General features: G+C 50.7%; 1 protein-coding gene across 6 annotated transcripts in view; it reads left to right on the forward strand.

Moving 5' to 3' along the window:
* R3HDM2 (R3H domain containing 2) overlaps positions 1-12,754 on the forward strand; it is a 74,980-nt gene that overhangs the window by 11,425 nt on the left and 50,801 nt on the right. For 2 of the 6 annotated variants that reach the window (XM_014958903.1, XM_014958902.1), the window contains exons 1-2: positions 6,836-7,070; positions 7,175-7,233. The exons of 1 other annotated variant lie outside the window; for it this stretch is intronic. The gene's annotated coding sequence lies outside the window, so the exon portion shown is untranslated. Of the gene's footprint in view, positions 1-6,834; positions 7,071-7,174; positions 7,234-12,754 lie in introns of those variants that run through there. 3 more of the 6 variants (XM_014958898.1, XM_014958904.1, XM_014958901.1) reach the window with 3 other exon arrangements.

The raw sequence follows: 12,754 nt of genomic DNA on the forward strand, positions 1-12,754 counted from the left end.
TCTCCTGCATTATTTTGCCTTTTTTTGCCTTTATTTTGCCTTTATTTTGTCCCTCTGAGGAGATGGATTTACCTGCTCTGCATCCCTGCTGCTTCTGGACTCCCATCCCAATGGAGCCAGGGAGACTGCCCCATGGGAGAAGAAGGGTCTGGCTGGAGGAAGGAGCTGCCCCGTGGTTTTCCTGCATAGGGAGGTACTGGGGGGACTGGAGGGGGTGGCTCTGCCAGCCCTCCGTCCCAGAGTGGGTCCAGAAACCTCCCCAACTAGAAAATTCCCCACAGTGCTTTTTTCTGCTGGGCTCTGAAGTACTAATTCTGCCTTACGATCTCATTTCCGAATTCTTCTCTGTCAGGCCAAGGAAGCTTCTTCAAGGGTTCTTGTCTCATTTCTCACAGTTTCAGGAGCCCCACCCCTGTCCTCACCTTGGTTTTTAGGTCCTGGGTGGAAGAGTAGTCGGTGCCTTGATTTTGTGTGTGTTTGTGCAGCACTTGGAGCGAAACTGATTGCCAGCCACAGGGTGAGCTGAGGACAGGATGGGCCAGGGCTTGACTCCTGGATCTTGCTACTTTGGGCATAAGCCACGTTTTGTCTTTTCTGGTAGTAGAAGCCATTCAGATGGAGTTGTTGATGGCCTGGGCTTCTCTGTCCTCCTTAGAATGTCATCATCCTCATGACTCTCTGACTTGTGACTTTTGAGAGTGGAATCTCCACTATACAGGTACTATTATTATTTTTTTCCTTCAATCTACCCCTTGTTCCTTTATTACGGCCTCTTCTGAGCAGACCTTGGGCCTCATAAGATAAACATGCTGGTTATAGGACTTCTATGGAGAGATCTTTCAGGTGGTCATCGTCTTGATGAGGAATCCTGGCTGTTCTCAATCACTCCCATTTGTGTGCCCCATGGAGAAGGATGAGTAAGACCAGAACATCCTTCCTTCAATCTGTGGGGATTCTGCTGGTCTCCTGCTTTCAGCTTTTCCACGGGTGCCTGCTCTGGTTCTGGATATTCATGGAGCTTTTTTTTTTCACGGAATGTGTTAGAGTAGGTAAATCCCAGAAGCAACGGGCTGCAGTTCTCATCCTTCCCACTTTGTGACTCCAAACACAAAGAAGTCTTTCTGCTGCATACACACTCCCTGCAGAACAAAACAAGCCTGTGGCCTGGAGGACTTAGGAAAGATCCTAGGACCATTTCTATTTAACGTCTTTATTGATGATCTCGATAAGGACATAGGGTGTATCATCAGCAAGTTTGCAGATGATACCAAGTTAAGCAGGAGTGGTGACTCCCAGGAGGAGAGGGAAGCCCTACAGAGGGACCTAGATAGATTGGATCACTGGGCTAATGAGTTTCACCAAGGGCAAGTGCCAGGTCCTGCACTTGGGCCACACCAACCCCCTGCAGCGCTACAGGCTGGGGGAAGTGTGGCTGGAGCTGCCTGGAGGAAAGAGACCTGGGGGTTCGAGTTGCCAAAGGGCTGAATATGAGCCACAGTGTGCCCAGGGGGGCAAGAAAGCCAACGGCATCCTGGCTTGTATCAAAAATAGTGTGAGCAGCAGCAGTAGGGAGGTGATTGTGCCCCTGTGCTCAGCACTGGTGAGGCCACACCTCGAGTGTTGTGTCCAGTTTTGGGCACCTCAATCCAAGAGAGATCTGGAGGTGCTGGAGCGAGTGCAGAGGAGGGCAACGAAGCTGGTGAGGGGGCTGGAGAATAAAATCTTATGAAGAGTGATTGAAAGAGCTGGGACTGTTTAGTATGAGGAAGAGGAGGCTGAGGGGAGACCTCATCACTCTCTACAACTCCTTGAAAGGACACTGTAGAGAGGTTGGTGCTGGTCTCTTCTCACAGGTAATTAGTGACAGAAGGAGAGGGAACGGCTTCAAGCTCCAACAGGGGAGGTTTAGATTGAACATTAGGAAGGAATTTTTCACCCAAAGAGTGGTCGGGCGTTGGAAGAGGCTGCCCAGGGAGGGGGGGGAGTCCCCATCCCTGGCTGTGTTTAAGGGCCGTTTAGATGCAGTGCTGAGGGACATGGTGTAGGGGAGGACTTTGTAGAGTAGGGGAGATGGTTGGACTCGATGATCCCAAGGGTCTCTTCCAACCTCAATGATTCTATGATCTTTTACTTGCCGTGTGTGGTGGTTATAGCATCCTCCTAGGAGTCTTCTCAGTCTCAGGAGTCTCCCTTGGCTCAGACACTTGGTGTGTACCTGGCACCACCCCGAAGCTGAGTCACATCAGGCAGAGACTCTCCAAATCTCTCCTGCATTCTGCGTGCTCGTGAAGTCCTTGGAAGTGTATACTGGCTGGAGAGTGTGTTTCTACCCATGCACTTCAGTAATTAATGAGAGCTTGCAGCCTGCTGCTGAGTGCAGAGAGCAAGGTCAGCTCTGACCTGGAGAACAGTCGGTGGCGGTTCACTACCTGCTTTGAGGATTGTTCCTCACTCTCCTCCTCGTGGTGTTTTGGTGCCTGAGGCTGGCAGGAGTGAGAGTGCTGGTCTCTGACACCGCAACAAGGAGCGTGTCCCAGGCTCTTCTGTTTGGGATTTTCCTCTTTTCTAAGGGGAGAGGGAGTTTTCTGCTCTGGGTGGGTAAATGAATGCATTTAAGCCCGTTGGGGATGCTCTTCTCCCTTTCCAGCCACTGTAGGTGTCTGGCACAGGCTGCCTGATACGGGGCTGTCACGGGGGGAGCTCGGTCCTGGGCTGATGCAGGTCCAGAGAGGGGATTCTGCCACTTGACTCTGCTCTGGTGAGACCTCACCTGGAGTCTTGTGTGCAGGTCTGGAGCCCTCAATAGAAGAAGGACATGGACCTGATGGAGAGGGTCCAGAGGAGGGCCACGAGGATGATGAGGGGGATGGAGCACCTCTGCTCCGAGGACAGGCTGAGGGAGCTGGGGTTGTTCAGCCTGGAGAAGAGGAGGCTCCAGGGAGACCTACTAGCAGCCTTCCAGTACCTGAGGGGGGGCTACAGGAAGGCTGGGGAGAGCCTGTTTAGAAAGGGCTGCAGTGACAGGACGAGGGGCAATGGCTTCAAGCTGGAGGGGAACAGATTGAGACTGGAGATGAGGAGAGGGTTCTTCACTGGGAGGGTGGTGGAGCACTGGGACAGGTTGCCCAGGGAGGTGGTTGAGGCCCCTTCCCTGGAGATATTCAAGGGGAGGCTCGATGGGGCAACCTGGTCTAGTTGGGGGTGTCCCTGCTGACTGCGGGGGGGTGGGACGAGATGCCCTTTGGAGGTCCCTTCCGGCCTGGGCAACTCTATGATTCTATGATGTGTGGGGGTTTGCACCAGTGCCATCGCACCAGTTGGTGTCACAAGTCTCTGACCTTTTTCCCCCCTTTCTGATAGGATTATATCCACTATTAATTGCCATGTCTTCTCTCACCAAAAGCTGGGCTGGGCAAATTAGAGCTTAAACTCGTTTGATACGTGTCTGCCAGGGAGGGAGGGAGGGAGGGAACACGTCTCGTTGCTTTTTTTCTGTCTTTGTTCTGCAATATGACTGTGTGTGGGGCACAGGCAGCTTCCCAGACAATACCTGGAGCTGCTGCATCCTCTCTGTGCCCCGCTTTCAGTGACCTAGATCCGTTGTGTGTGTGCACACACACAGGCCATGCTGAAGGAAAAAGGGGTTTAAGGTGTGAAGGGCAGGAGCCATCACGTAGGGCTTCATCCAGGCTGCTGGTGGGGCTGCCTCACTCTTCTTCCTCCTCCCACCCAGGATTTACTGTCTCCCTGTCTAAGGGGAAGGATGCAGCTCAGCAAATCCTCTCTCACACACCTGCTTCAAGAAGATGAAATGCTGCCCATTTATCAGGGGTAGCAGTTTTTGGAAGAGCTGGACCTGTCTGCAGGAGGCTTCATTTGTGCTGTCTAGGCCAGGGCTTATGTCCTAGGGCTGGGGTCAGTACTGGGTCCAGTCCTGTTCAATATATTCATCAATGACCTGGAGGAGGGAACAGAGTGTCCCCACAGCATGTTTGCTGATGACACAAAACCAGGAGGAGTGAGTGACACCCCAGAAGGCTGTGCTGCCATCCAGAGAGACCTGGACAGGCTGGAGAGCTGGGCAGAGAGGAACCTGATGAAGTTCAACCAGGGCAAGTGGAGGGTGCTGCACCTGGGGAGGAATAACCCCATGGACCAGGACAGGTTGGGGGGTGACCTGCTGGAAACCGGCTGTGTGGAAGAAGACCTGGTGGGTCCTGGTGGACAACAGGATGACCATGAGCCAGCAATGGGCCCTTGATGCAAAGAGGGCCAATGGCATCCCAGGTCCCATCAAGAAATGTGTGGCCAGTAAGTCAAGAGAGGTCATCCTCCCCCTCTGCTCTGCCCTGGGGAGTCCCCATCTGGATTACTGTCTCCAGCTCTGGGCTCCTCAGTTCAAGAAGGACAGGGAACTGCTGGAGAGGGTACAGCAGAGGGCCATAGCTTCATCATCCTCATAAGGATGATGAGGTAACTAGAACATCTCTCTGCTGGGGACAAAGACTGAGGGGGTGGATCTTATCAATGCTTACAAATACTTAAAAGGTGGGTGTCAGGAGGATGGGGCCAGGCTTTTTTCAGTGGTGCCCAGGGACAGGAGAAGGGGCAACAGACACAAACTTGAACAGAGGAAGTTCCATCTAAACATGAGGAGGAACTTCTTTTCTTTGCGAATGCCAGAGCCCTGGAACAGGCTGCACAGAGAGGGTTTGGAATCTCCTTCTCTGGAGATATTCAAAACCCACCTGGATAGGTCCTGTGTGGACCCACCTGCTCTGGGTGACCCTGCTCTGGCAGGGGGTTGGACTGAGTGATCTCCAGAGGTCCCTTCCAACCCCTACTGTTGTGTGGTTCAGTGAAGGAAGGCTTTCTCCCTCAGAAATCTGTCCTTGCTGAGCCATCTGCCAGGCATCTCAGTGCTAGAGAGCAGGTTTGCAGGCTCAGGTTATGGAGCTTCTTTTCTTTCTCCTTTAATGTTGATGTTAAGAGCTGCTGGTGGGCTTCCAACAGAGGGTCCTAAGCTGATTGTATGTTCTTGCTTAACGTGCTCTGCCAGCTGGGCTTCTTTGAAAGCAGGAGACCTGGTAGAAGGAAAGAAAAGCATCTAAAGTTCCCTCCTTTTATAGTACTGATCTTGCCACGCAGGGCACTGGAGTAGAGGGTGCCAGCAACTATCCTTAATAATCCCGAGTTGAAATGCAGCAGACCACACACATTTCTTAGCAAAATGAAGCTGTGATAGTTTCAGTAGGTTTTGTGGAGATCTTAAGGCTCTGTCTGTGTGGAGGAAAGATCCTTGGCCTGGATGAGGTGTGCTGGAGTGCTGCTCCTGGACCTGAACCCCTCTGTCCCCTCCTGTTGCTTCCTCATTTGCAAAGAAGCAGCCAGAACTTCTTCAGGGGTCAGAACTGCAGGTTTGTGATGTGAGGGACCTGCCCGGTGACAGGCAGGTGACAGGAATAAACAAACCCAAAATAGATGAGTTAAAAAGAGGGGAAAACCCCGGTGCTGAGTTGTTGACCTCATCTCTCTCTGAATCTTGCAGCTTTGTTGGGTTCAGCTGCCCCAGGGAGTCACTCTGAGCACGTGCTTTCTGCCAGGGGGACACTGATTTCATGAATTCATCAAATTAATGAGATTTCACTGAACCCAGACGGGTTTCTTGTTGGGTCATCCATGGAGCTGTTGCAAAAGCAGTAACTTGCTGCCTCTCAGGGCTCGCTGGGCTTGCTCTGCCACAGACTGAGACACCAGCAGTGCCCATGAGCTCAGCTGAAGGCCCTCGTCCTACAAGGATGTCCTGCTGAGACAGCGGTGACTGGTTCTCATGGGTCAGCTTCACAGAATCCCAGAATCTTCTAGGTTGGAAGGGACCTTAAAGATCATCTTGTCCAACCGTCAACCTAACTGACAAAAATAGACACCCCCACAACAAACAAGGAGCATCATCACTAAACCAGACCTCCCAGCACCACATCAACCCGGCTTTTGAACACCTCCAGGGATGGGGCCTCAACCCCCTCCCTGGGCAGCCCATTCCAAGGGCTGAGAACCCTGTCAGTGAAAAAATGTTTCCTAATATCCAGCCTGAACCTCCCCTGGCGCAACTTGAGGCCGTTTCCTCTCGTCCTGTCGCCTGTGACTTGAGAGAAGAGACCGACCCCCATTTCTCTACCCCCTCCTTTCAGGGAGTTGGAGAGAGCAAGAAGGTCTCCCCTCAGCCTCCTCTTCTCCAGGCTGAACACCCCCAGCTCCCTCAGCCTCTCCTCATCAGACTTATTCTCCAGACCCCTCACCAGCTTTGTTGCCCTTCTCTGGACCCGCTCCAGCACCTCGATGTCTTTTTTATGGGAGGGGGCCCAAAACTGGACACAGCACTCGAGGTGAGGCCTCACCAGTGCCCAGTACAGGGGGACAATCACCTCTCGGGCCCTACTCCCCACGCTGTTCCTGATCCAGGCCAGGATGCTGGTGTCTTTCTTGGCCACCTGGGCACACCTGCCCTTTAGATATCGATGAGGTCCCCTCTCAGCCTTCTCCAGCCTGAACACCCCCAGCTCCCTCAGCCTCTCCTCATCAGACTTATTCTCCAGACCCCTCACCAGCTTTGTCGCCCTTCATATGGAAGTTCATATGGAAGATGCTGATGTTTGCTGGGGTGTCTCTCCTTTGCCCCAGCGCTGAGGTTTGTGTTGCTCCGGAGCCTGGCAGGGGAGGATGCTGTGTCTTTAAAGCCGTCTGGGGCTGTGCGGAGGCAGTTCCATTGAAGTGTTTGAATTAGAGCAAGGAGGGGGGTGCATGTGGCTATTGGCAGAGCTCTCTCTGACATCCCTCTCGACAGCTGGGCTCTGCTTTGCTTCAGAGCTGCTTGTCAGAGCAATTAGCTTTGCTGGAGCAGCAGCAGCAGCAAAAGATCGCTAGCGTTTTTTTATTCCGGGTTGAGAGCTGGCGGGGGCTTCTAAGAAGCAATATTATCTTGGCAAAATTCCTCTTGAACTGGTGGTGGCAATGAAGCCTCTGTTGAAATCAGGAAACAGATGACCTGCTGAGAGTGCAAAACCACTGCGGTGAGTTTATTTTTAGAGTAAGTCTTCAATTCTTTTGGGCTTGAGAAAGATTGACCAGAGACTTTTCTTTTCCTCTCCCCGTACCCCCACCGTGCAAAATACAGTGTAGGAGTAAATGCAAGCCAGTGTTTCAGGGATGGGGACCTGACATCATTCACCTCCGGTAAGTAAACGACAGGATTTCTGCTGCTTGATGGGGTTAATTTCAAATGGTACTGTACTGAAATGAATGTGGGGCTCTGTGATCCCATTCAAGACTTGAGAGCGTGCGTTGAGCTTTCTCCTTCCTCTCTTTGTGATGCTGGGGCTGCTCCGACGGGGGAATCCCCGATAGCACACTGCGCTCTGCCATGTCATTAAGGATTCCCCGTGACGGTCTCATGGGTTTCTTCTTGTGTCTTAGCTCAGTGTTTATGCAGCTCGCTCCTGGGTAGTTTCTCTTTATTTTGCAACGACAAAATGCTCCCTGCTTTTCTACTGGGTTATACTTTCCTTGGTGGAAGCTGGTTAGTTGATGAGAAATGTTGACTGGTTAGTTGACTGGCAATATGACATTTTCAGGTTAGCTTATGCAATTTGGTGTAGTGTAGGGACTATATTGGTGTTCACCTATTTTAAAATTATTTTAAACCGATGTCTGAATTGGGTTTGGTTTCAGTGGAATCAGGAATTTGGATTACCTTTAACTCCTTCTCACATATGTTCATCATACAGTCTGAAAAACAAGATACTGGAAATGATGCTCCCTTCGTTTGAGATCTAGGGCTAAAAGCTGGTTTTCTTGGGCTTGAGGTATTAGCCAGTTACCTTCCTTTAGGTGCATCGGACTTATTTCCTTTCCCTTTGTGTCTTTTAAATGCTTATTTAAAGTGGAAGCCTCACCTGTGGCTTGGGGATCTGCAAACAGCAGCAAAGGCTGCTGCAGTGACTGGTGACAGTCGGGCAGGGGAAGGGGAATCCTTAATCCACTCCTCACACTCCCCCTTCTCTCTCAAGTCCGACTTTCACAGCTGGCAGGCAAAAGTTGTTGATTTTTTTTTCTTGTAATCGTTTCTCACTATGTTCAAGGATCAAATAAATTTCTGGATCCCACCTGGAAAAGAGCCACGGTGCCTTTTATTTGCTGCGTACCCCTTGGCTATGTATCATCAGTGGCTTGGGATCCTCTGCCAGCGTGCTGAGAAGCAGGAGCAGCAGCCCTGAAAACAGAAAGGGGGGGATATAGATAGCAGCCCTACTTCTTGCTTTTCCTCCTATAGGTAGGTTTGCCAGGAGCTGGAATGCTTAGGAAGGTTTGAGGATCTGCTTTGCCAGCCCAGGTCAGGTCAGGAATGGGAAGCTGGGCTGGGGAATACCCTGCTCTCTCAGCCAGATTTTTACTCTTTGTGCTTCTGCTTCTGCCTGGCACAGTATGAGAGGAAAACAGCTATTTCTAATGTCGTACATTTTTCCCCAAGCCTGGTTACCCCCTCCAGTATCTGCAAGGTGTCTCCTACCTGCTGTGGAATTTCAGGATGGATGGGTTTGGGTGGCAGGAATTTTGCTCGGAGTTCTCAGAAAGCCTTAAAACGTGTGTCAGTGGGAAGTGTGTCAGGGTTTTCCTCTGAGCCTTGGAAGGGTTAAGAGAAGTTGCTGTTCAATGCTGTCTGTCCTATTGCATCTCGATGCTGTAGAAAAGTAGGTGGATATCATTCCTTGCTAGCTTTTCAGGAAACCCCTGTGGTGGACAGCCCTCATTAATTGTTGCTGGGAAACTGCTTTGACGTCAGAGGAGCGGTTCCCTGCTCCTCAGCTGAGCACAGGAATAGCTGGTGATGGGGAAAGGAAAACCAGTGTGAAATGGAGAAGGGAAATCTCTGACGGGGAGATTTCTCAGCTCAGATTTATCTTTTCTTTTCTCCCATCCTTCTGCCTAGGGGACCCTCAGAGGAACTGGCCACCAAGATTTACAAGCACCATGTTTGGACTGAATATAAGCCCTTCCTTCTCCAGAACTCTTTAAATTGATGGCTTCTGTGATCCTTTCACTTTTTTAACTGTTGGCTGGTTTGTTGAGTTTTTCCCCTCCCCCAGATTTTGTAAACAAGGGGTGAGAGGGTTCTCGCTTGGCTTCACTGCAGGTCCCAAAATAAAAGGAAAAAAACAAACAAACAAACAGCATCACTGTTTTGGGGTGGGGTTTTTTTTTGTTTGTTTTTGACATCAAACAAATAATATCCCATTAAGCTTAACAAAGGGGAGAGCAGAAGGACTGAAGATGGCCATTACTGCTGGGAACTTCAGGCTAAGAGAACTTTTAAGGCTCCAACTGTTTAAACCCACTTCTCTTCGGTATCACTTGAACCCTCTCTCACTGCAAACCCTCCTGTGGTATTTGTGTAGTAGTTTCCTTTCTCCTGGTCTTGTCCTGTCTGTCCAACTGTCAGCTTTTGGGACCATGACAATTCTCTGCGTCTCCTTTTCCACGCCTGCAAAATAGGGGTAAGCAAAGCCCATCCAGTTCAAAGTGCTTAAGAGATTTATTTTATTTTATTTTATTTTTGTACTCAGAAGTGCTGTAGAGCAGCAAAGAATGTACTGGGCTGTGGATTGAGTCTGTTCATTCCAGCTGGGGCACTAGAGGGCTTGAAGTGCAAATAAGTGCCGGGCAGAAAAGGACCTGGGGGTGTTGGTGGCCTGTGGGCTGAAGATGAGCCAGCAGTGTGCCCAGGTGGCCAAGAAAGCCACCAGCATCCTGGCCTGTGTCAGGAACAGCGTGGGGAGTAGGGCCCGAGAGGTGATGGTCCCCCTGTACTGGGCACTGGTGAGGCCCCACCTCGAGTGCTGTGTCCAGTTTTGGGCCCCCTCCCATAAAAAAGACATTGAGGTGCTGGAGTGGATCCAGAGAAGGGCAACAAAGCTGGTGAGGGGTCTGGAGAATAAGTCTGATGAGGAGAGGCTGAGGGAGCTGGGGGTGTTCAGCCTGGAGAAGAGGAGGCTGAGGGGAGACCTTCTTGCTCTCTCCAACTCCCTGAAAGGAGGGTGTAGAGAGATGGGGGTCGGTCTCTTTTCTCAAGTCCCAGGCGACAGGACGAGAGGAAATGGCCTCAAGTTGCGCCAGGGGAGGTTCAGGCTGGATATTAGGAAAAATTTTTTCCCCGAAAGGGTTCTCAGCCCTTGGAATGGGCTGCCCAGGGAGGGGGTTGAGGCCCCATCCCTGGAGGTGTTCAAAAGCCGGGTTGATGTGGTGCTGGGAGGTCTGGTTTAGTGATGATGCTCCTTGTTTGTTGTGCGGGTGACTATTTTTGTCAAAATGAGGTTGACGGTTGGACAAGATGATCTTTGAGGTCCCTTCCAACCTAGAAGATTCTGTGATTCTGTGATTCTCTTAGCGGGAGGGTCGCTCCTGTCCTGTGCCAGCTGGGCAAGGGCTCTGCACGCGGGCACTTTTGGCCTGTTCTTGCACGCGCTGCCCTTGTGTCTGGCAGCTCTCCGTGCCCGAGCCCGCTTGTCCCGTGGTGATGCCTGTCACGTCCCAGCGTGTGCAGGCCCTGGACGTGTCTAACAGTTTAGTGATGGTTTAGTGGTTTAGTGATGATGCTCCTTGTTTGTTGTGGGGGTGTCTATTTTTGTCAGTCAGGTTGACGGTTGGACAAGATGATCTTGAAGGTCCCTTCCAACCTAGAAGATTCTGGGATTCTGTAAACTGTCTCACAAAGAGCTGGTTTTGAGGTGCCTCGATGGTGAGACAGAGGAGGCACCACTCTCCATGGCTCTGCAAAGAGGACTCTGTTCCCCTGTTCTTGGCAGGACACTTGAACATAAAAGCTATTCCGGTGTACGGTGCCATAACATGCAATAACAGATAGATTATTTTAAACTGATTTAAACCATTTATCATGGTTGCTTACTCGCATCTTCATGCAATACCTCCCCCCCATGTGCCATTTTCTCCTCTCGGCGCATATAAAAAGGAAACATGCATCAAAAATCGAGGAGGAAGCCTAGTCAGGATGGGGAGGAGGCTTTCAGTGGGATCTGGGGATCTTTACAGCCTCTGGCTTTGCTGCTGAACGAATTATCTTCCCCAGGAAAGATGAATTATCATGCCCTAAGCCAACAATTGCCGCTTTTCTGTGTCGTCAACTTTTTGCAGCAGAAATGAGATGGGAGCTCAGATCTTTTACAGCATATAGACTGCTTTAGGAGTAAAAAAGAAAGGACCTGACCAAGCGACCAAGATGGATTCTCTGAACACATCGGTCAACTCTACACTGGAGTTTCCTGCCAGGCATAGTGCACCCAGGCAGCAGTTTGCATGTCTAGGGAAAAAAAACAATCCAACATACTCTTCCTTTTGGTTTTTGGTGTTTTCCTTTGGTTGTCCCTCAACTGACTCGGTGGTGGCAGCTGACAGGGTGATGCAGAGCACGTTGCCACCTTCATATTCCTGGCAAATGAACAGAATCTGTGTCACTTTTGTAAATAATTTCTCCCCTCCACGGTGGTTTGTGTGGCAAAGATGTTTCCGAGCATTATACCTGGGGGTGGTGGGACATCCTTGGTGTTACTGGGATACCCTCTGAGCTGTAGCAGGGAATCCTTCCTCAGTTTGATACTTTCTCCCATTCTGAAGGATCAGGCTCTGTTATGAATGGAAGTTATCTCCTTTCTTACTGAAATTCAGCCACCTCTGACACCACAGCAAGCAATTGAAGTTGCACAAAACCACCAGTGTGGCCTTTGGGGCAAGAAGCCGAGACCTGTCTTGAGTTGGGAACATCTGGAATTTCGAGGGGGGAAAGTAAATAATTGTTCTGCGTTGCATTTTTCTATCCTGAGACAAGTGCAAAGGGTTCTACCATGAGCTTTTGCTCCTACAAGAGGGGTCTCCATACAAAGGGCACCAGATTACAAACTGCAGAATCCCTGCAGACACGTGGAGATGTTGGGTAGGCGGCTGGACATATTCATGATCTTTAAGGTCCCTTCCAACCTAGACAATTCCATGTTTCAGACATGGTTCAACAGCATCTTCTGTTTCCTTCCCTCCTATGGAAGAGTGAACACCTCTTCCACTCCTTAGAGGACCTGGGCCTTCAACGTGCAGCCCAGGGTACCACGTTGCATGTGTTACAAGATCTGATGAAGTTTCTCTCTTAGGCCCAGATGTTGGTGGTGTTGATGATGAAATGAAAAGCAACCATGACTTTAAAGTGGCATTTTCCTGATTGTTTGGTGCAATGGAACTTGTGTGGTGGAACCTTCCTCCTGCTGCCTGGAGCTTGTCATTTAAACCTCTGCTGTGTGCTCCCTTCAGACAGCTGCTCTGCCTTGTGTATTTTCATTTAAGTGATCCTTTTTGGTTTATCTTCTGCTGGAATACTCGGGATCAGTGAGGACTACTCCGTTGTGTCTAGGCAAGATGTGTTGTTTTTAACAGCAGCTCTCAGACTGCAGGAATGTAGATGTTCCCCATCCCCAGGGCCATGTGGTCCCAAGGGCTTTGCCAAGGGAGGTCCTGCTGCATTCTCATGGCTTCTGTGCCTACCTGGGGATTGTGGTGGTGCTTCTTATGTTGATGAACGGAGCGGGTCCAGAGCGGGTCCAGAGAAGGGCAACAAAGCTGGTGAGGGGTCTGGAGAATAAGTCTGATGAGGAGAGGCTGAGGGAGCTGGGGGTGTTCAGCCTGGAGAAGAGGAGGC

The sequence above is a fragment of the Calidris pugnax genome, unplaced genomic scaffold (genome assembly GCF_001431845.1).
Source record: "Calidris pugnax isolate Ruff unplaced genomic scaffold, ASM143184v1 scaffold384, whole genome shotgun sequence".
NCBI classification, from domain to species: Eukaryota; Metazoa; Chordata; class Aves; order Charadriiformes; family Scolopacidae; genus Calidris; species Calidris pugnax.